Source organism: Scyliorhinus torazame, chromosome 2, assembly GCF_047496885.1.
Source record: "Scyliorhinus torazame isolate Kashiwa2021f chromosome 2, sScyTor2.1, whole genome shotgun sequence".
NCBI classification, from domain to species: Eukaryota; Metazoa; Chordata; class Chondrichthyes; order Carcharhiniformes; family Scyliorhinidae; genus Scyliorhinus; species Scyliorhinus torazame.
The window spans coordinates 61,758,593-61,780,673 of NC_092708.1; the positions used below are offsets into that span (position 1 = coordinate 61,758,593).

The 22,081-nt window shown below is 46.6% G+C and overlaps 1 protein-coding gene across 1 annotated transcript in view; it reads left to right on the forward strand.

The window, feature by feature from the left end:
* Nucleotides 1–22,081, forward strand: part of LOC140406652 (low-density lipoprotein receptor-related protein 1-like) — a 1,475,832-nt gene that overhangs the window by 206,596 nt on the left and 1,247,155 nt on the right. The gene's annotated exons all lie outside the window — the stretch shown is intronic.

The following is a 22,081-nucleotide window of genomic DNA, read 5'->3' on the forward strand; positions in this document are numbered from 1 at the left end:
CCGGTCCCGGGGCCTTTCCCGCCTGCATGCTCCTAATTCCTTTCACCACTTCTTCTACCTCGATCTGTGCTCCCAGTCCCACCCTTTCCTGCTCTTCCACCTTGGGAAATTCCAACCGATCCAAGAAGCCCATCATTCTCTCCCTCCCATCCGGGGGTTGAGCTTCATATAATTTTTTATAAAATGTCTTGAACACTCCCCGCTCCATCTCTCCTTCCTCATCCCTCACTCCCCCTATTTCCCTCGCTGCTCCCCTTTTCCTCAATTGGTGTGCCAGCAACCTGCTCGCCTTCTCCCCATATTCGTACTGTACACCCTGTGCCTTCCTCCATTGTGCCTCTGCAGTGCCTGTAGTCAGCAAGTCAAATTCTACATGTAGCCTTTGCCTTTCCCTGTACAGCCCCTCCTCCGGTGCTTCCGCATATTGTCTGTCCACCCTCAAAAGTTCTTGCAGCAACCGCTCCCGTTCCTTACTCTCCTGCTTCCCTTTATGTGCCCTTATTGATATCAGCTCCCCTCTAACCACCGCCTTCAACGCCTCCCAGACCACTCCCACCTGGACCTCCCCATTATCATTGAGTTCCAAGTACTTTTCAATGCACCCCCTCACCCTTAGACACACCCCCTCATCTGCCATTAGTCCCATGTCCATTCTCCAGGGTGGGCACCCTCCTGTTTCCTCCCCTATCTCCAAGTCCACCCAGTGTGGAGCGTGATCCGAAATGGCTATAGCCGTATACTCCGTTCCCCTCACCTTCGGGATCAATGCCCTACCCAGCACAAAAAAGTCTATTCGCGAGTAGACTTTATGGACATAGGAGAAAAACGAGAACTCCTTACTCCTAGGTCTGCTAAATCTCCACGAGTCTACACCTCCCATCTGCTCCATAAAATCTTTAAGCACCTTGGCTGCTGCCGGCCTCCTTCCAGTCCTGGACTTCGACCTATCCAGCCCTGGTTCCAACACCGTATTAAAATCTCCCCTCATTATCAGCTTTCCCATCTCTAGGTCCGGAATGCGTCCTAGCATCCGCCTCATAAAATTGGCATCATCCCAGTTCGGGGCATATACGTTTACCAAAACCACCATCTCCCCCTGTAGTTTGCCACTCACCATCACGTATCTGCCCCCGTTATCCGCCACTATAGTCTTTGCCTCGAACATTACCCGCTTCCCCACTAATATAGCCACCCCCCTGTTTTTCGCATCTAGCCCCGAATGGAACACCTGCCCCACCCATCCTTTGCGTAGCCTAACCTGGTCTATCAGTTTCAGGTGCGTTTCCTGTAACATAACCACATCTGCCTTAAGTTTCTTAAGGTGTGCGAGTACCCATGCCCTCTTTATCGGCCCGTTCAGCCCTCTCACGTTCCACGTGATCAACCCCCCCCCCTTGTCGATTAGCCATCACCTTTTTCCAGCTCCTCACCCAGTTCCCACGCAGCTGTATCTCCCCCAGGCGGTGCCCCCCCGCCCATCCTCTCCCATACCAGCTCCCCCCTCTCCCCAGCAGCAGCAACCCAGTAATTCCCCCCTCCCACCCCCCCCGCTAGATCCCCCGCTAGCATAATTACTCCCCCCATGTTGCTCCCAGAAGTCAGCAAACTCTGGCTGACCTCGGCTTCCCCCGTGACCTCGGCTCGCACCGTGCGACGCCCCCTCCTTCCTGCTTCTCTATTCCCGCCATGATTATCATAGCGCGGGAACCAAGCCCGCGCTTCTCCCTTGGCCCCGCCCCCAATGGCCAACGCCCCATCTCCTCCACCTCCCCTCCTCCCCCATCACCACCTGTGGGAGAGAGAAAAGTTACCACATCGCAGGATTAGTACATAAAACCCCTCTTTGCCCCCCACATTCGCCCCACCACTTTGTTTGAACGTTCTTTTTAATAACCCGCTCATTCCAGTTTTTCTTCCACAATAAAAGTCCACGCTTCATCCGCCGTCTCAAAGTAGTGGTGCCTCCCTCGATATGTGACCCACAGTCTTGCCGGTTGCAGCATTCCAAATTTTATCTTCTTTTTATGAAGCACCGCCTTGGCCCGATTAAAGCTCGCCCTCCTTCTCGCCACCTCCGCACTCCAGTCTTGATAAACGCGGATCACCGCGTTCTCCCATTTACTGCTCCGAGTTTTCTTCGCCCATCTAAGGACCATTTCTCTATCCTTAAAACGGAGGAACCTCACCACTATGGCTCTGGGAATTTCTCCTGCTCTCGGTCCTCGCGCCATCACTCGGTATGCTCCCTCCACCTCCAACGGACCCGCCGGGGCCTCCGCTCCCATTAACGAGTGCAGCATCGTGCTCACATATGCCCCGACGTCCGCTCCCTCCACACCTTCAGGAAGACCAAGAATCCTCAGGTTGTTCCTCCTTGCGTTGTTTTCCAGTGCCTCCAACCTTTCCACACATCGTTTCTGATGTGCCTCCTGCGTCTCCGTCTTCACCACCAGGCCCTGTATATCGTCCTCATTCTCGGCTGCCTTTGCCTTCACGACCCGAAGCTCCCGCTCCTGGGTCTTTTGTTCCTCCTTTAGCCCTTCGATCGCCTGTAGTATCGGGGCCAACAGCTCTTTCTTCATTTCCTTTTTTATCTCTTCCACACAGCATTTCAAGAACTCTTGTTGTTCAGGGCCCCATGTTAAACTGCCACCTTCCGACGCCATCTTGGTTTTTGCTTGCCTTCCTTGCCGCTGTTCTAAAGGATCCACTGCAATCTGGCCACTCTCTCCTCCTTTTTCCATCCGTATCCAGGGGGGATTCCCTTCTGGTTTACCGCACAGTGTTTTTAGCCGTCAAAATTGCCGTTGGGGCTCCTATCAAGAGCCCAAAAGTCCGTTTCACAGGGAGCTGCCGAAACGTGCGACTCAGCTGGTCATCGCCGCACCCGGAAGTCACTGTCCTTACTTCCTCGACGGAGTAGGGCAGATTGCGAGCTTTGACCAGATGGTACAATCGAGTGACCCCCGGGTGACAAAGGCTGTCATGTAGGGCCCGGAGTTGGTCCACTTGTGCGCTGGCACATGTACCTCGGGAGAGGGCGTCTGGGGGCTCGTTGAGTTTACCGGGGCGATACAAGATCTCATAATTATAGGTGGAGAGCTCGATTCTCCAACGCTAGATTTTATCATTTTTGATCTTGACCCGCTGTGTGTTATTGAACATGAAGGCTACCGACCGTTGGTCCGTAAGGAGAGTGAATCTCTTACCTGCCAGGTAATGCCTCCAATGCCGCACAGCTTCAACGATAGCTTGGGCCTCCTTTTTGACGGATGAATGTCGAATTTCAGAGGCATGAAGGGTGCGGGAAGAGAATGCCACGGGTCTGCCTGCCTGGTTTAGAGTGGCGGCAAGGGCGACGTCTGAAGCATCGCTTTTTATTTGGAAAGGCAGTGACTCGTCCACTGCACGCATCCCGGCCTTGGCGATGTCTGCTCTGATGTGGGCGAAAGCGTGTTGTGCCTCGGCCGCGAGGGGGAATTGGATGGTCTGGATGAGTGGGCGGGCCTTGTCCGCATAGTTTGGGACCCACTGAGCGTAGTAGGAAAAGAACCCCAGGCAGCGTTTGAGGGCTTTGGGGCAGTGGGGGTGGGGAAGTTTCATGAGGGGGCGCATGCGGTCGGGGTCGGGCCCGAGAAGTCCGTTTTGGACTGCATAGCCGAGAATGGCTAACCGGGTCGTGCTGAACACACACTTCTCTTTGTTGTAGGTCAGGTTGAGAAGAGTGGCAGTACGGAGGAATTTATCGAGGTTGGCATCGTGGTCCTGCTGGTTATGGCCGCAGATGGTGACATTATCTAAGTACGGAAAGGTGGCCCGCAAACCGTACTGGTCGACCATTCGGTCCATCTCTCTTTGGAAGACCGAGACCCCATTTGTGACACCGAAAGGGACCCTAAGGAAGTGATAGAGCCGACCGTCCGCCTCGAAGGCCGTGTATGGCGGTCCGACTTCTGGATGGGGAGCTGATGGTAGGCGGATTTCAGGTCAATTGTTGAGAAGACCCGGCACTGCGCAATCTGATTGACCATATCAGATATGCGTGGGAGGGGGTACGCGTCGAGCTGTGTGTACCGATTGATGGTCTGGCTGTAGTCCACGACCATCCTGTGTTTCTCCCCAGTTTTAACCACTACTTGGACTCTCCAGGGGTTGTTGCTGGCCTCGATAATACCCTCCTTAAGCATCCGCTGGACTTCGGACCTGATGGAGGTCTTGTCCTGGGTGCTGTACCGTCTGCTCCTGGTGGCAATGGGCTTGCAATCCGCAGTTAGATTGGCAAAAAGGGAGGGGGGATCGACCTTGAGGGTTGCGAGGCCGCAAACGGTAAGGGGGGGTAAGGGCCCACCGAATTTGAGGGTGAAGCTCTGGAGGTTGCGCTGGAAGTCCAGGCCCAACAGGAGTGCAGCGCAGAGATTAGGAAGGACATAGAGGCGGAAGTTACTAAATTCTACGCCCTGGACCGTGAGGGTGACTGTACAAAAGCCTCGGATCTGGACGGAGTGGGATCCGGAGGCTAGTGAGATTCGTTGATTGGCAGAGTGGACAGCGAGGGAGCAGCGCCTTACCGTATCTGGGTGAACGAAGCTTTCGGTGCTCCCGGAGTCCAGCAGGCACGAGGTCGCGTGGCCGATGATTTTAACCGTCGTCGACGCGGTGGCCAGGTTCTGCGGGCGAGATTGGTCCATCGTCATCGAAGCGAGCTGTGGGTAGCCATCGGATGCTTCGGGTGGCGAGCGTGTGCGTTTCCGATGTTGGGCTGTTCGGAGACCCTGTGGGGGACAAGATGGCGGCGCCCATGGTGCACATATTGCGGGGTCGGGACAAGATGGCGGCGCCCATGGTGCGCACATTGTGGGGTCGTGACAAGATGGCGGCGCCCGTTGGTCGCACATGGACCCGGGAGGAGAAGATTGCGGCTCCCATTGTGCGTCCGGCGTGGGGGAGGGGACGATAGCGGGCGCGATCGCAGCGACTGCACGGGCCTGGCACACAGCCGTGAAGTGGCCCTTTTTACTGCAGGCTTTACAAACTGCAGTGTGGGCTGAACAGTTTTGGCGGGGGTTCTTCTGCTGACCGCAGAAGTAGCAGCGGGGACCCCCGGGGTGCACGGATCGGCGTGTGGTGCAGGCCTATTGGGAAGGCAGGGCCCCGGCTGAGGAGGTCGTCGGCGGGGTCCAGGAGGGGTAGGAAGGAGTAGGAGGGTGGGCAGCCTGGCGTGGGGGGGTACGATTGTACGTTACGGGATGCGACCGTCATGGAGAGCGGCAAGGTTTTCGTCTCCGCCAGTTCGAGCGTGGCCCCTTCCAGTAATCGTTCTCGAATGCGGTCTGACGCAATCCCAGTCACGAAGGCATCGCGCATGAGGAGATTCGCATGTTCGGCGGCCGTAACGGCCTGACAGTCACAGTCCCGGACGAGTGGAATTAGGGCCCACCAGAAGTCTTCGATGGACTCACCAGGTAGTTGCGAGCGGGTGGCGAGTACATGCCTGGTGAAGAGTGTGTTCGCCTTCTGCGCGTAGTGTTCCTTAAGGAATTCCATTGCTTTTGTATAGTTCGTGGCGTCTTGGATCAACGGGAACACGCTGGAGCTCAGTCTGGAGTACAGGACGTTTATCTTCTGAGCCTCTGTTGGTGCGGGGTCGGCCACGTTGATGTAGGCCTCAAAACATGCTAGCCAGTGAGCAAAGTCTTTCCTGGCGTCGGGGGAGTGCGGAACCAGCTGCAGGCGATCGGATATCCATTGTGTGGAAAATGTGACTGTAATAAATTGATGCACGATCAATTGCGCCAAGACTAAAGTTGGATACAACTGTGACTTTATTACAGTCAGATGCGTGGCCTCCTGCTGCGGCTGGTGAAATAACAGGGCACTGGAGGTCATGCATATTTATACAGTCCTTGTTTCTTGAAGAAATACATTGTAGAACCAACCAGGGAGCAGGCCATTCTCAAGTTGGTATTGTGTGACAAGGAGGGATTAATTATTGATCTCATAGTTAAGGATCCTCAAGGGAAGAATGATCATAGCATGCTAAAATTTCAAATTCACTTTGAGGGCAGGAAACTGAGTCCCACGCTCGCATTCTAGAGTTAAACAAGGTACGTAGTCATGAGGACAGATTTGGCCTAGTGGACTGGGAAAAAAGACTAAAAGTTGATGCGCAGTGGCAGATGTTTAAGGAGTTATTCAATTCCTAAGAACTAAATTATATTCCAGAGAGGAAGAAAGATTGTTCGAGACTAAGCAAGGAATTTGAAGATAACATAAAGACAAAAACTAAGGCATGCGATATTACAAAGGCCAGTGGCAGGCAGGAAGATTGAGAAACTTTTAAAGATCAACAATGGGTGACTCAGAAAATAATAAAAAGTGTAAACTTAAATTATGAAAGAAAATTAGTGCAAATTATTTTAAAAATAGCAAAAGCTGTGTAAGTATAGAAAAGGGAAGAAAGTAGCTAAAGTGAATTGATCTCTTGGAGGATGAGACTGGGGAATTCATAGTGGAGAACACAGAAATGACGGAGGCACTAAATAAGTATTTTGCCTCAATTTTCACAGTCGAGGACACCAAATCATCCCAAAAGTAACAGGCAATGCAAAGGTAACAGAAAGGAAGGAACTTAGAACAATCATCATCAATAGGGAAAATGTACTGAAGAAACTATTGAGATTGAAGGTAGACAAGTCCCCAGGGTCTGATGGCCTACATCCTGGGGTCATAACGGAAGTGGTAGCGGAGATCGTGGATCCATTGGTTATAATATTCCAAATTTCCCTAGACACAGGAAAGATTCCAGTGAATTGGAAAAGTGCACACAGAACTCTCTTATTCAAAAAGGGAGGGAGGCAGAAAGTAGGAAATTATAGACGAGTTAGTTTAAAATCTGTCACTGGGAAATTGTTAGAATCCATTATTAAGGAAGTCACAACAGGTCATTTGAAAATCAAAACGCAATCCATCAGAGTCAGCATGGTTCTATGAAGGGTAAATCGTATTTGCCTAGTTTGCTAAAGATCATCAAAGATGTAACAAGCAAAATGGATAATGGGGATCCTGTAGATGTAGTATATCTGGACTTCCAGAAGGCATTTGATAAGGTGACACACAAAAAGTGCCTCACACTAGGTAAGTTCACATGGGTTAGGGGTAATTTATTAGCTTTGATCGAGGACTGGCTAACCGACGTACAGCAGAGAGTCGGGATAATTGGATCTTTTTCTGGTTGGCAAGATATAACGAGTGGGGTGCCACAGGGTTCAGTTCTTAGGACCCAACTACTTACAATCTATGTTAATGACTTGGATGCAGGGATAGGAGTAGTAACGTCAAATTTGCAGATGACACTCAAAATAGGTGGGATAGTAATTTGCAATAAAGAAATAAGTGATTTACAAATGGATATGGACAGGTTCAGTAACTGGGCAAAAATTTGACAGATGGAGATTAATGTGCAAAAGTGTGAGGTTATCTATTTTGGTCAGAAACATGGAAAGTCAAGTTACCTAAAAGGAGAGAAACTTCAGGGTGCTTTGGTGCAGAGGGATTGGACTGTTTTTGTGCATGAATTCCAGAAACTGGTATGCAAGTACAGCAGGTAATAAGGAAGGCAAATGGAATTTTGGCCCTTATTGCTAAAGGAGTAGAGTATAAAAGTAGGGACATGTTGCTGCACCTGTACAAGGCATTATTTAGACCGCACCTGGAATATAATGTGCAGTTTGGTCCCCTTATTTGAGAAGGATTATTGATGCATTTGAGGCAGTTTGGAGGAGGTTCACTCAATTGATTCCCGAGATGAGGGGTTTGTCTAATGAAGAGAGATTTAGAAGTTTAGGCCGATGCTCTCTGGAGTTGAGAAGAATGAGAGGAGATCTAATTGAGATACATAAGATGATAAAGAGGGTTGATAAAGTAGATGTAAAGAAGATTGGCAAAGTAGATGCAGAGAGGATGTTTCCTTTTGTGGGGCAATCTAGAATGAGAGGTCATCGGTTTACAATAAGGGAAAGCAGGTTTAAAACAGAGGTGAGGAGAAATTACTTCTCTCAAAGGGTCGTGAATCTGTGAAATTCACTACCCCAGAGTGTGGTGGATGCTGGGACACAGTAAACTTAAGGAGGAGATGGACAGATTTTAAATTTGTAATGGGTTGAAGAGTTATGGAGTACGGACAGGAAAGTGGAGTTGAGGCCAAGATGAGATCAGCCATGATTATATTGAATGGTGGAGCAGGCTTGAAGGGCTGAATTGCGTACTCCTGCTCCTCATTCTTGTGTTCTGATCCCTTAACACTATTGGAACTGCTGATAAAGGTCATTCTATCGAACGCGAGTGACAAGAAAAGTACTTGTACCATGTAATTTTGCAGCTTTTCCTGTGCTGTCAGGAAATACTGGACTTGGCAGAGTGCCCGGAAGGGCTGGAGGTTTTGAACACCAGCCCCAAAATGTTCTTCTTATAAGTGCAAATGCCATGACAAACATAAATCCAGCCTCAGCGAAGGTTTATCACTGTTTTTATCTATTTACTTATATGCCAAGAAATAAATACTGATCAGCAATGTGTCAAGAGTGATTTGATTTGCCTGTGAAACATTGTGGGGAGAATAAAGCTTCAGCAGCAAAATGAAACCATTTATCTCTTGAGTGAAATGGGAAAACCAGTGCAAGGCATGAAGCAAATGGCAGCCACGTTTGTCCCTAATTCTCAGAAGAATGGTTTCTATTATGGTTGTCAGATAAAGCTTCCTCCCAAGTTTCATGATCATTCCCTGCAAGCAGCCCTAACCTCCACACACAGCTCTGTTTCATTTTGCCTGCAGTCTTTGGATGTTACCAAATGACTGACCAAGATCTTGGTTGCTAGCATTGATATCAAAGGAATGCCACGCATATTTCTGCATGACGTGATGAGCCGCCATTTCACCGGTTGCATGAGATGTAGAAAATCCACTGAAATGATCAACTACATGCTAAAACGTTGGAGGGATTTTGACTGTAATTTTATAGCCTGTATTTCACAGCATCAGCTGAATAAATAAACTAAATGTAAGCTGTTTAATATCCATTCCATGCCCCATTGAGGGCTCTCCTAGCAGCAATGGCCACACCCACAACTCCAACACCACCAAAGTTCACCACCCCTCCCTCAATTGCCTGGATTACCTGCACTTCCAAGGCCCCTCAGAAATGCCCTCTTCTCCCTGCATCAGCTTAATAAAGAAACTAAATGCAAGCTGTTTTTTTTGTTGTTCAATGTGAGATATATTTATGTTGGAATTTGTATTTCTAAAAGTGTATGGAATTTGAAATCAGCAAAAGCTGGAGGCTCAAACGGAATAGGAGCAGAAATAGGCCATCCGGCCCCTCGCACCTGCTCCACCATTCAATAAGATAATGGCCGATCTGTTTGCGTTTCAAGTTTCACTTTCGCATCTCCCCCGATAACTTTCGATTCCCTTGCCTAACAAGGATCTATCCACCTCTGCCTTAAAAAGATATCCAATGACCCTGCCTTCACCACCTGAGGCAGAGAGTTCCTCTGAGAGAAGAACACTCTCCTCATCTTGATATATATCGGGCGAGATTCTCCACTCCCGCGCCGGCTGGGAGAATCGCCTGGGCCGCCAAAATTTCCCGGGACGCTGGTCCGACGCCCTCCCACGATTCTCCCAGGGGGCGGGAATGGCCCCGTCGAGTTCCGCGGGCCGCAGGCCAGAGAATCGCCGGAGACACCCAAAATGGCAATTCTCCGGCACCCCCGCTATTCTCAGGCCCGGATGGGCCGAGCGGCCAGGCCAAAACGGCAGGTTCCCCCCGGCGCCGTCCACACCTGGTCGCTGCCGTCATGAACGGTGCGTGAACGCTGGGGGGGGCGGCCTGCGGGGGGGGGGGGATCCTGCACCGAGGGGTACCTCAAATGTGGCATGGTCCGCGATTGGTGCCCACCGATCGTCGGGCTGTCCTCTCTGAAGGAGGACCTCCTTCCTTCCGCGGCTCCGCAAGATCCGTCTGACATCTTCTTGCGGGGCGGACATAGAGAGGACGGCAACCACGCATGCGCGGATGACGCCAGTTATGCGGTGCCGGTCGCGTCATCTATGCAGCGCCGCCTTTATGCGGGCGACAAGGCCTGGCGCGTGTAGGTGACGCGGCCCCGATCCTAGCCCATTGTCAGGGCCTGAATCGGTCGGAATCGGGGCCGTTTTGCGCCGTCGTGTACCTCGACGGCGTTCACGACGGTGCGGCCACTTTGGCACGGGAGTGGAGAATCCCGCCCATCGTTTCCATCATTTAAAAAACAATAGACCATTCAGCCGCTTGAGTTTGGTTTCACCATTTTGTTAGATCGTGACTGCTCTGTATATCTCAACTTAATTTACCAGCCTTTGACCTCCATCCTTGATACTCTTCGCTAAAACAAACTCTGTTTATTTCTGCTGTGAAATTTCAATTTTCCCAACATCCATAACTTTTTGGGGAGAAAGTTTACCTTTAAGGTGAAAAAGTGCATCTCAATTTTGCTGCTGAATGGTCCAGTCTAATTTTAAGAATATGTCTCTTGACTCTGGATTTCTTGACAGGAGGATATAGCTTGTCTGTATCTAATACCTTCATAATTAAAAAAAATCCCAGTCTTGAAGGTGCCAGGGATTGAGGTGGGCTTTGCTGAGGCCGCAGGGAGAAGAGGGCATTTCAGAGGTGACTTGGAAGTCCAGGTAATCCAGGCAATTGAGGGAGGAGTGGTGAACCTTGGTGGTGTTGGAGTTGTGGGTGTGACCATTGCTGCCAGGACAGCCCTCAATGGGTCATGGAATGGGTATTAAGGAATCCATCTCACCCCGAAAATCCACTGAAAGGTCATCATGGTTTATTTGGTAGTCTCATCATTGAGCAGGGCCCATACAGAGTTCAGTAAAATGGTAGTGGGGCAGAAACTGACCATCAGTTGGCCATTAGTGGTTTTATTGACCAGCCAGCTCTGGATGTTGGCCAGCCTTTCCCTCCATTGGGAACTCCCTTCCTAACACTGTGGATGTACCTACACCCACATGAAGAGTGCAGAAGAGCATGCAAGGAGCAACATCAGGCAGACTGAAAAATGAGGTGTCAACCTGGTGAAGCTACAACACAGGATTACTTGTGTGCCAAATAGTATAAGCAGCAAGTAATAGACAGAGCTAAACAATTTCACAATGAACGCATCAGATCTAAACTCTGTAGTCCGGCCACATCCAGCCGTGAATGGTGGTGGACAATTAAACAACTCACTGGAGGAAGAGACTCCACAAATATCCCCATCCTCCATGATGGAAGAGCCCAGCACATATGTGCAAAAGATTACGCTGAAGCATTTGCAACAATCTTCAGCCAGAAGTGCCGAGTGAATGATCCATCTCGGCCTCGTCTGGAGGTCGCCAGCATCACAGATGTCAGTCTTCAGCCAATACGATTCACTCCACTCCACTCCACAGAAATGGCTGAAGACACTGGATACTGCAAAGGCTATGAGCCCTGACAATATACCGGCAATAGTACTGAAGACTTGTCTTTCAGAACTTGCCGCATCCCTAGCCAAGTTATTTCAATGCAGCTACAACACTGGCATCTACCCAGCAATGTGGAAAATTGTCCAGGTGTATCGTGTACACAAAAGACAGGAAAAAATGCAACGCAGCCAATTATTGCCCATCATCAGAAAAGTGATGGAAGGAGTCATCAACAGTGCTATCAAGTGGCACTAACTCAGAAATAACCTGCTTACGGATGCTCAGTTTGGGTTCCTCAACTCCTGACCTCATTCAAGCCTTGGTCCAAACATAGACTAAAAAGCTGAATGCCAGAGGTGAGGTGAGAGTGACTGCATTTGACATCAAGTAGGCATTTGACCGAGTATGGTATCAAGGAGCCCTAGCTAAACTGAAGTCAACAGGAATCGGGGGGGGGGAACTCTCCACTGGTTGGAGTTGAGTCCTTTCTGGCACTAAGGAAGATGGTTGTGGTGGTTGGAGGTCAATCATCTCAGAGCCCCAGAACATAATAATAATAATCGCTTATTGTCACAAGTAGGCATCAATGAAGTTACTGTGAAAAGCCCCTAGTCGCCACATTCCGGCGCCTGTTCAGGGAGGCCAGTATGGGAATTGAACCTGCGCTGCTGGTCCTGTTCTGCACTGCAAGCCAGCTGTTTAGCCTACTGTGCTAAACCAGCACCTGCAGGAGTCACTGCAGGAGTTCCTCAGGATAGTGTCCTGGACCTAACCATCCTCCGCTGCTTCATCAATGACCTTTCTTCCATCATAAGGTCGGACGTAGGGATATTTGCGGATGACTGCACAATGTTCAGGCCCATTCGCGACTCCTCAGATAATCAAGCAGTCCATGTCCAAATACAGGAAGACCTGGACTATATCCAGGCTTGGGCTGACAAGTGGCAAGTTACATTCACTCCACACAAAGTGCCAGGCAATGACCATCTCCTACAAGAGAGGATCTAATCACCGCCCTTGACATTCAATGGAATTATCATCACTGAATCCCCCTATGTCAACATCCTCGGATTATGCTTGGTCAGAAACTGAACTGGACTTGCCATATTAATACTGTGGCTACCAGGGCAGGAATCCTGTAGTGAGTAACTCACCTCCTGACCTCCAAAGCCTGTCCCCCATCTACAATGCACAAGTCAGGAGTATAATGGAATACTCTCCATTTGCCTGGATGAGTGCAGCTCCAACAACACTCAAGAAGCTCAACACTATCCATGGCAAAGCCCGCTTGATTTCTCTCTTCCACAAACATTCAAACTCTCCGCCACCGACAGACAGTGGCAGTTATGTGTACTATTTTCAAGATGCACTGCAGTAACTCATCAAGGTTCCTTAGACAGCACCTTCCAAATCCACGACCACTACCATCTGGAAGAATAAGAGCACCAGATACCTAGAAACCCCACCACCTGGAGGTTCCCCTCTAAGTCACTCTCCACCCTAACTTAGAAATATACCGCCTTTCCTTCACTGTCGCTGGGGCAAAATCCTGCAACTCCCTCCCTAGCAGCACTGTGGGTGTACCTACACCTCAAGGACTGCAGCGGTTCAAGAAGGCAACTCACTGTCATCTTCTGAAGGGCAACTAGGGATCAGCAATAAATGTTGACCTAATCAGCAATGCCCACATCCTGTAAATGAATTTTTAAAAAAAATACTGGCCAAGCCAGCGAAACCCACATGCTGTAAAGATGAATAAAAAATAAATAAAAATAAATTATCGCCATCCCAGAGGCCCTTCAAAGCTGAGCAATATTCCATAAGCTAGCTATCTGTAAACAAGTAAATGATTCTCAAGATCTATTAGAAGAACACTTCACCTGCAAACCAATTATTACCTCTCTTTTATGACACCTTAATCACAGCCCTAGTAGTCATACTGCCTGTATAAATCTTAACTCAGGTTTGTTATTAAAACCTTAAGTATGGCAATTTCTCACATTCATCACAAAATTATTTGAACATAATGAGTTGACGTGTATTTTCTTGAATTTCACTTGCTCATTCTGCATTTTAAGATTACTTTTGGAGTATCTCTTGACTTAATTCATCACTTTCCATTGGGACTTCCTGAAAAAGCCAGTCTGGAAAAATAGCAGGTATTGTTTACCTTTGGAAGGTTATATGTCAACAGTTGGGAGTTTTAACCAGCTGATTATATTTTTTATTTACACCCTTTCAATTAGCAGTCTCTTCTAAAATGAATCATTTTGGCACCTCTGTGTTTTATTCAAAATAAGTCTCCAAATGACACCAGGCAAAATAATTGAGGAGCGTTGAAGCGAAAAACTAAATTGTAATTTTTCAATTCATAAATAATAAAAAAATTTTAATACTTTTTTTTTTCCAGAACAGCACAATTTAATTAACCATCCGCATTAAAGTAATTTTTTTCAAACTATCCCCTTGAATCGATTTTGTAGGAGACAATTTCAAAAACAAATTTGGTTATCGTGCTCTGTGCTTCTTTCCGGAGATTTTGGTTATACTCGACTGACTGGCTCTGTGATGTGTGGAGTGCAGAGTTATTTTTCAGTCGAAAGACCCATTAGAAAATTACCTTGCACATCAACAAATAAATATGCATTGTTTACGTTCAGAAATGGCAGGAGGACAGAAAACAGAGTTGTGTTTGGAACTGATGAAAGTGATCTTAAGGTAAAGTTTGTGTCCTCATTCATTTTAATTAGATGTCATAATTCCTTTTGGCATTGTTGTTTTTGATGTCCATTAGGCAATAAGTTTTCCCTCATCATTTCATCAGAACAGAAAATTGAAGATGGATGAGTTACTAAATAAAATCAATTTCTTCTCCAGTTGTCCCATGAGGTATGTCAGCTAAATAATCAAATTCCACTTGTCAGTATATATTAGGTACAGCAATACCTGCTTTTTGCTTATTTTTAACCAAAAAACGATTACTGTAAAATGAAGAAGGGTTTCCAATCAGTGTTTGCAGTTAGTTCCCATGAAAAATATAAACATACCATTTCCTCAATTTGATAATTTTTGTGGAAAAGCCCATGCGAGTGCAAAGCAGTATTCCCCACTTTACACTTGTGTCAATTATTGAGAATATCAAATAGGGAAACATATAAGCCCAGTAACTGCAAATCGCACAGAAATATCTTATCATCTTAGATCTAGTTGAAAATATCTTTAAATATAGTTTCTGCAATGTAAGAAATACGTTTTTAGAAATCATGAAATGGAATTCATTTTTATTCTTCCTAATGATTAATTTGCTTCCATAGAATATTCTTGAACATCAATTCATAATGTCTCCCTGCCTTGATAGCTAACACAGTGATGTAAATGAGGCATGTTGCATAATTCGGTCTCATGGTACATCTTTTAATATCGTGTGAGTGACAGGAAAGTCATTCCCAAGTGGGAACGCCTGCTGCTTCTGCACCAATTGCTAATTTGAATCTCTCTGAAACCAATGCCTGATTTACGTGCTTTACATATGTGAAAATAAACATATGCCCTCCCAGTAAAATTATTTATGTATCTTGACAGTAGACCTTCCATTGGTGAGGTAGTAAATTGTCATCATTTACAAAACACCTTAACTAATCTGTGCATATGAATCCCTGTGTTTCCTTCTTGTCCTCCACTAACGGCTGAACAATGTGTGGTTGTGTCTGCACTCAAGAACATGCAGAAGGATAGGCTGGTCTGTGGTATTACCGACACGGCCATAAAAAAGGTTGTTAGCAAATGCAGAGATTACCTCAAAGAAGGCACCAGAGGTCGCCAAGGCTTGGCGGGAATGGGCGGGGGCGGGCGGGCGGGGGGGGGGGGGGGGGGTTTTACAGAGTGTACAGGCAGGCAGGGTTTACCAGGATTGGCGGAAAGCTGCTAGCAGCCGCAGCGCCAAAGATGAAGGTGCCAAAAGTAATGAACAAAGAGACTGTGAACAGATGAGAGTGTAGAGATATTATGAATGTGGGCCGCAAACCCGGAGCTATGAAGAATGCTACCAGTGTGGGGGAGATCATCCCCAGGCAAGATGCAAATTCGGGGAAGGTACACGTTGTGTCTGCAATAGGAGGGGCAACATTAAGAGGAAATTCAAGACTAGGCAGAATCCTCAGGGTGCCATTAAAATAAAAAATCTGACTCCAGTACAGAGCGTGAAGAATAACCCTGAAAACAGATCTGAAGTGTTCTGTTTAAACAACATAAAGGTGGGCAAAGTACCCCCAATTATGACTGTATTGATGGTAAATGTCAGCCACTTAGAAAGGAGGTGGACATGAACCTCCGCTTCAATTGTAGGTGATCAAAGATATTTAATTGTGCTTTTCAAGGTGGGGTCCAGCCCGGAAGTTAAAAAGTACGATGGTCTGACTGGCCACGTATACTGAGGAAGCTTTGAGAAGCCTAGGAGCAACCACAATGCATGTAAACCATCGAGACCAGTCAGCTCAACTGTCTTTAATAGTAGCGGAGAGTCAAGGACCAAGTCTGATGGGCTGGGATTGGCTGCGCCAAATTAGATTAAATTGTTTGGAAATCTGTCAAGTTCGTGAAGGAGGTCTTCATGATGTCTTATAAAAAATAAAACAGTTTTCCAAGACGAGTTAGGCAAGTTACAGGGCCTAATAGGAAAGATCCTGAGGCCACACCTAAGTTTTTCAGAGCTCGACCTATCCCCTATGCCTTAAACAAGAAGGTTGAATCTAAAATCAAGCAACTAGAAGAATTGGATATTATCAAACCTGTACTGTTTTTGGAATGGGCAGCTTTAACCAAGCTAGTGGTGAAGCCAGATGGAACCATCAGGATAAACGGGGACTACAAACTAACTGTGTGAATAGGGCAACCAAAATTGGACCGATACCCAATACAAAGAATTGAAGGTTTATACGCTAAATTAGCAGGAGGCTTAACTTATACAAAACTTGATATGTGTCATGCATGCCAACAATTAGAGTTAGGTGAAACATCCAGGGAATTTGTCACTATAGATACCAACAAAAGCTTATATCAGTACACCCGGCTACCTTTCAGAGTCTCTTATGCGTGTGTGACTTTCTAATGCTTGATGGAAAGTTTACTACAGGATCGAGCCAAGCTGATTGTCTATCTCGATGATGTACTGATAACAGGAGGGTCTGAGGAGGAGCAGCTAGCAAATCTCAAAGACATTAAAAACATATTTAAGAAACTTGGAGTAAAGTGGAAAAGTGAGAAGCTGACGTATTTAGGATACAGGTCGGCACCACAGGGCTGCGTCCTGTGGAGGAGAATGTCAAAGCAATTAAGCAATCACCAACCCCCAAAAATACGTTAAAATGAAATCCTTTTCGAGAATGGTGAACTATTATAACAGATTTATTCCTAATCTTTCTACAATGTTGACACCCTTACTCACACAACTCAAGGAGCACCCAAGGTGGTATTGGAAAGAGCATCAGAAAGAAATCTTTGAATAAGCTAGACTAACTTTACAGTCATCCTGCCTCTTGGTCCATTTTGACCCTTCGAAAGAGATGATTCTTACCTGCGATGCATCCCTTTACAGAATAGGAGCGGTTTGGGCCTAAAAACAGAAAGATGGTGCAGGAAGAAAGAAAGAAAGTCGCTTATTGTCACAAGTAGGCTTCAAATGAAGTTACTGTGAAAAGCCCTTAGTCGCCACATTCCGGCGCCTGTTTGGGGAGGCTGTTAAAGGAATTGAACCGTGCTGCTGGCCTGCTTTGGCCTGCTTTCAAAGCCAGCGATTTAGCCCTGTGCTAAACAGCCCCTCAAGACTTATCGCATACGCCTCAAGGATTGTGGCCAGTGCTAATCAAGGTTACTCACAAATCGAAAAGGAGTGACTTGCCATAATATTTCAATGAAAAAGTTACATCAAAACATCTGTAGATGACATTTCATAGATGTTACTGATCACAAACCTCTGTTGGGGTTATTTAACGAGGATATGGTCATTCCCCCATAACTTCAGCTGGGGTTCAACACTGGGCTTTATTGTTAGCAGCCTACGAATACACGTTTCAACATAAACCAGGCACCTGTGTATCAACCACAGATGCTTTGAGCTGTTTCCCACTACCTGCCAGCAGCCTGACTCCGCCAGTACCACAGGAAATCATTTTTGCTTTATACTTTCTAGATACATTGCCAATGTCAGTGCGACAGATCAAGCTTTGGACCCAAAAAGACTCCTTATTATCTTGAGTCGAGAATATGGTCCTTCACGCTGGCATTACGATAATGGGTTTGAGCAGTTGCGCCTCTTTCAGATAATAAAAGACACGATAGGTTGTGAAGATGGCGTATTATTATGGTGGGCAAGGGTAGCCCCCTACTATACTCCCTGTACACATACGACTGCGTTGTAAAATTTGGTTCCAACTCCATCTCCAAGTTTGCTGATAACATGACCATAGTGGGTCAGGTCTCGAACAACGACGAGTCAGAATACAGGAGGGAGATAGAGAACCTCGTGGAGTGGTGCAACAACAACAATCTATCCCTCAATGTCAGCAAAACTAAAGAGCTGGTCAGTGACTTTGAAAAGCAAAGTATTGTACACACCCCTGTCTGCATCAACGGGGCTTAGGTGGAGATGGTTCCCAGCTTCAAAGTCCGTGGGGTGCACATCACCAAAAATCTGCCTGATCCACCCATGTTGACGCTACTACCAAGAAAGCACAACAGCGCCTGTACTTCCTCAGGAAACTAAGGAAATTTGGCATGTCCACACTGATTCTTACCAACTTTTACAGATGCACCATAGAAAGCATCCTATCTGGCTGCATCACAACCTGCTATGGCAACAGCGCGGCCCAAGACCGCAAGAAACTTCAGAGAGTCAGGAGCACAGCCCAGTCCATCACACAAACTTGCCTCCCATCCATTGACTCTATCTACACCTTCCACTGCCTGGGGAAAGCAGGCAGCATAATCAAAGATCCCTCCCATCCGATTTACTCACACTTCCAACTTCTTCCATTAGACAGGAGGTACAAAAGTCTGAGAACACGCACAAACAGATTCAAAACCGGCTTCTTCCCCACTGTTACCAGACTCCTAAATGACCCTCTTATGGACTGACCTGATTAATACTACACTCCGGTATGCTTCACCCGATGCCGGTGTCTATGTAGTTACATTGTGTAACTTGTGTTGCCCTATTACGTGTTTTCTTTTTCTTTTTTTTCTTTTCATGTACTTAATGATCCGTTTGAGCTGCTTGCAGAAAAATATTTTTCACTTTTTCACTGTACCTCAGTACACGTGACGATAAACAAGTCCAATCCAGTTCTTGCGTGAAGGTGCTAAATTGGGGGAAGGCTAATTACAACAATATGAGTAAGGAACTGAAGAATTTAGATTGGGGGTGGCTGTTTGAGGGTAAATCAACATCTGACATGTGGGAGCCTTTGAAACATCAGTTGATTAGAATTCAGGAATGGCATGTTCCTGTGAAGATAAAGGATAAGTGTGGCAAGTTTTGGGAACCTTGGATAACGAAAGATATTGTGAGCCTAGTCAAAAAGAAAAAGAAGGGTGGCACAGTGGTTAGCATTGCTGCCTCATGGCACTGAGGACCCGGGTATGTTTCTGGCCCCGGGTCATTGTCCGTGTGGAATTTTCACATTCTCCCCATGTCTGTGTCGGTCTCACCCCACAACCCAAAGATGTGCAGGCTAGGTGAATTGGCCACGTTAAATTGCCCCTTAATTGGAAAACAAAATTGGGTACTCTAAATTTATTTATTTTTAATAAAAAAAGAAGAAAATGGAATCATTCGTAAGATCGAGAAGACTGAGAACAGAAACCCTTGAGGAATGTTTAAAAAGTAGGAAGGAACTTAAGCAAGGAGTTAGGAGGGCTAGAAGGAGTGATGAAAAGTCCTTGGAAAACAGGGTTAAGGAGAATCCCAAGGCATTTTATATATATATATGTAAAGAGCAAGAGGGTGGCTAGGGAAAGGGTTGGCCCACTCAAGGACAGAGGAGGGATCTATGCGTGGAGGAAATGGGAGAGGCACTAAAAAAATACTTTGCATCAGTATTCACCAAAGAAAAGGATTTAGTGGATGATGAGTCCAGGAAAGAGTTTGTAGATATTCTTTTTCATGTCAATATCAAAAAGGAAGAGGCGTTGGGTGTCTTAAAAAGCATTAAGGTAGATATGTCCCCAGGGCCTGATGGGATCTACCCCAGAATACTGAGGGAGGCAACGGAGGAAATTGCTGGAGCTTTGACAGAAATCTTTATATCCTCATTGGCTTCAGGTGAGGTCCCAAAGGATTGGAAAATAGCCAATGTTGTTCCTTTGTTTAAGAAGGGTAGCAGGGATAATCAATGAAATTATAGGCCAGTAAGCCTTACATCAGTGGTAGGGAAATTATTGGAAAAACATCGTAAGGACAGGATCTACTCACTTTAGGAAAGAAATGGATTTATTAGCGCTAGTCAATATGGTTTTGTGAATGGGAGGTCGTGTCTCACTAACTTGATTGGTTTTTTTGAGGAAGTGACGAAGATGATTGATTAAGAAAGGGTAGTGGATGTTGTCTATATGAACTTCAGTAAAGCCTTTGACAAGGTCCCTCATGACAGACTGGCACAAAATACGAAGTCACATGGGATCAGAGCTGAGCTGGCAAGATGGATACAGAACTGTTTCAGTCATAGAAGACAGAGGGTAGTGGTGGAAGGATGCTTTTCTGAATGGAATGCTGTGCTAGTAGTGTTCCGCAGGGATCAGTGCTAGGACCTTTGCTGTTCATAGTATAAATAAATTATTTGCAGGAAAATGTAGCTGGTCTGATAGTAAGTTTGTGAACGACACAAAGATTGGTGGAGTTGCAGCTAGTGAAGAGGATTGTTAGGGGATACGGCAGGAAATAAATTGGTTGGAGATTTGGGCAGAGAAATGGCAGATGAAGTTTGATCCAGATAAATGTGAGGTAATGCATTTTGGCAGGTGTACTACAAGTGGGGATTACACAGTAAATGGCAGATCCCTTAGGAGAATTGACAGGCAGAAATCTGGGTGTACAATGAAAGTGGCAATGCAGGTGGATAAGGTAGTCAAGAAGGCATTTTTGTTTAATTTAAAGTACCAATTCTTTTTATAAGGGGAAATTTAACATGCCCAATTCACCTACCCATCACATCTTTGAGTTGTGGGGTGAAACGCATGAAAACACGGGGAGAATATGCAAGCTCCACACCGTCAGTGACCTGGGCCGGAATCCGGGTCCTCGGCACTGTGAGGCAGCAGTGCTAGCCACTGTGTCACCGTGCTGCCCAGGTAGTCAAGAAGACATTTCCATTCATTGATCAAGGCATTGAGTATAAAAATTGGCAAGCCATGTACATCACCTTAGTTAGGCCACATTTTGAATAATGCAGACAATTCTGGTCATCACACGACCAGAAGGATGTGGATGCTTTGGAGAGGGTGCCGTAGAGGCTTACTAGGACGCTGCCTGGTCTGCAGGGTATTAGTTATGAGGAGAGGTTGGATAAACTCAGATTGTTTTCACTGGAACGAAGGAGGTTGAGGAGCGACTTGGTAGAGGTTTACAAAATTATGAGTGACGTGGACAGAGTGGATAGTCAGATGCTTTTTCCCAAGGTAGAAAAGCCCCTTGGGGTTAAAGTGCGAGGGTGATGTTTAGAGGAGATGTGTGAGGCAAATATTTTGCACAGCGGATGGTGCGTGCCTGGAACGTGTCGGGGGAGGTGGTGGAAGCAGATATGATAGCGGCATTTAAGAGGCACCTTGACGAATGTATGAATAGGGTGGGAATAGAGAGATACAGACCCCGGATGTGCAGAAGACTTTTGTTGCCAGGCACCATGATCGGTGCAGGTTTGGAGGGCCGGAGGGCTGTTCCTGTGCTGTACTGTTCTTTGTTCTTTGATTATTGCACAAACCATCAACAAGATCTGTGATAGAATTTCATACTCACTTTTCCCAATGCAGCAAGTTAGCGCAGGGTATAACGGGGTAGAGCAAAACAGGCAGGCCGTAATTTTGATCCCTGGTCTGTGCTAAGTTCAGAAAATTAAGTCTGAGTAGCGCACCACAATTGGCCTAGTGGTTGAGAGTCAGCCAGAATTAGTGAGCCCTGTTGAAATTGTGGGCGTTAGATCAGCATAGAATCAGGGTTTGCAATGATCTTCCCTGTGATTAAATAGTCCACCAACAATGCGTTTCAATCATCATGCATGAATAATAGCCACTTGTGCAACCAACACCAGGGAATTCATTGCTCATATATAAATCTTCTCGGTAACAATTAACGTTTTCAGGATTTGAGAATAAATTTTTTTTTAAATGACCAAAAGCAATAGTGATTAGTGTGCAAAGTTAAATTTTGATTTTTAAAATTAGATTATAATTCGTAACTAATGACCGACAGTGCCACACAAAATATCCCTGAGCTTCAGCCTGAAGCAGGCACATTGAATACTGGTAATACATCTATTGTGTGGTACCGACAGCAAGGAAGTGGTTCCCAAAGGAATGCAAAGGTACTGTTGTCAA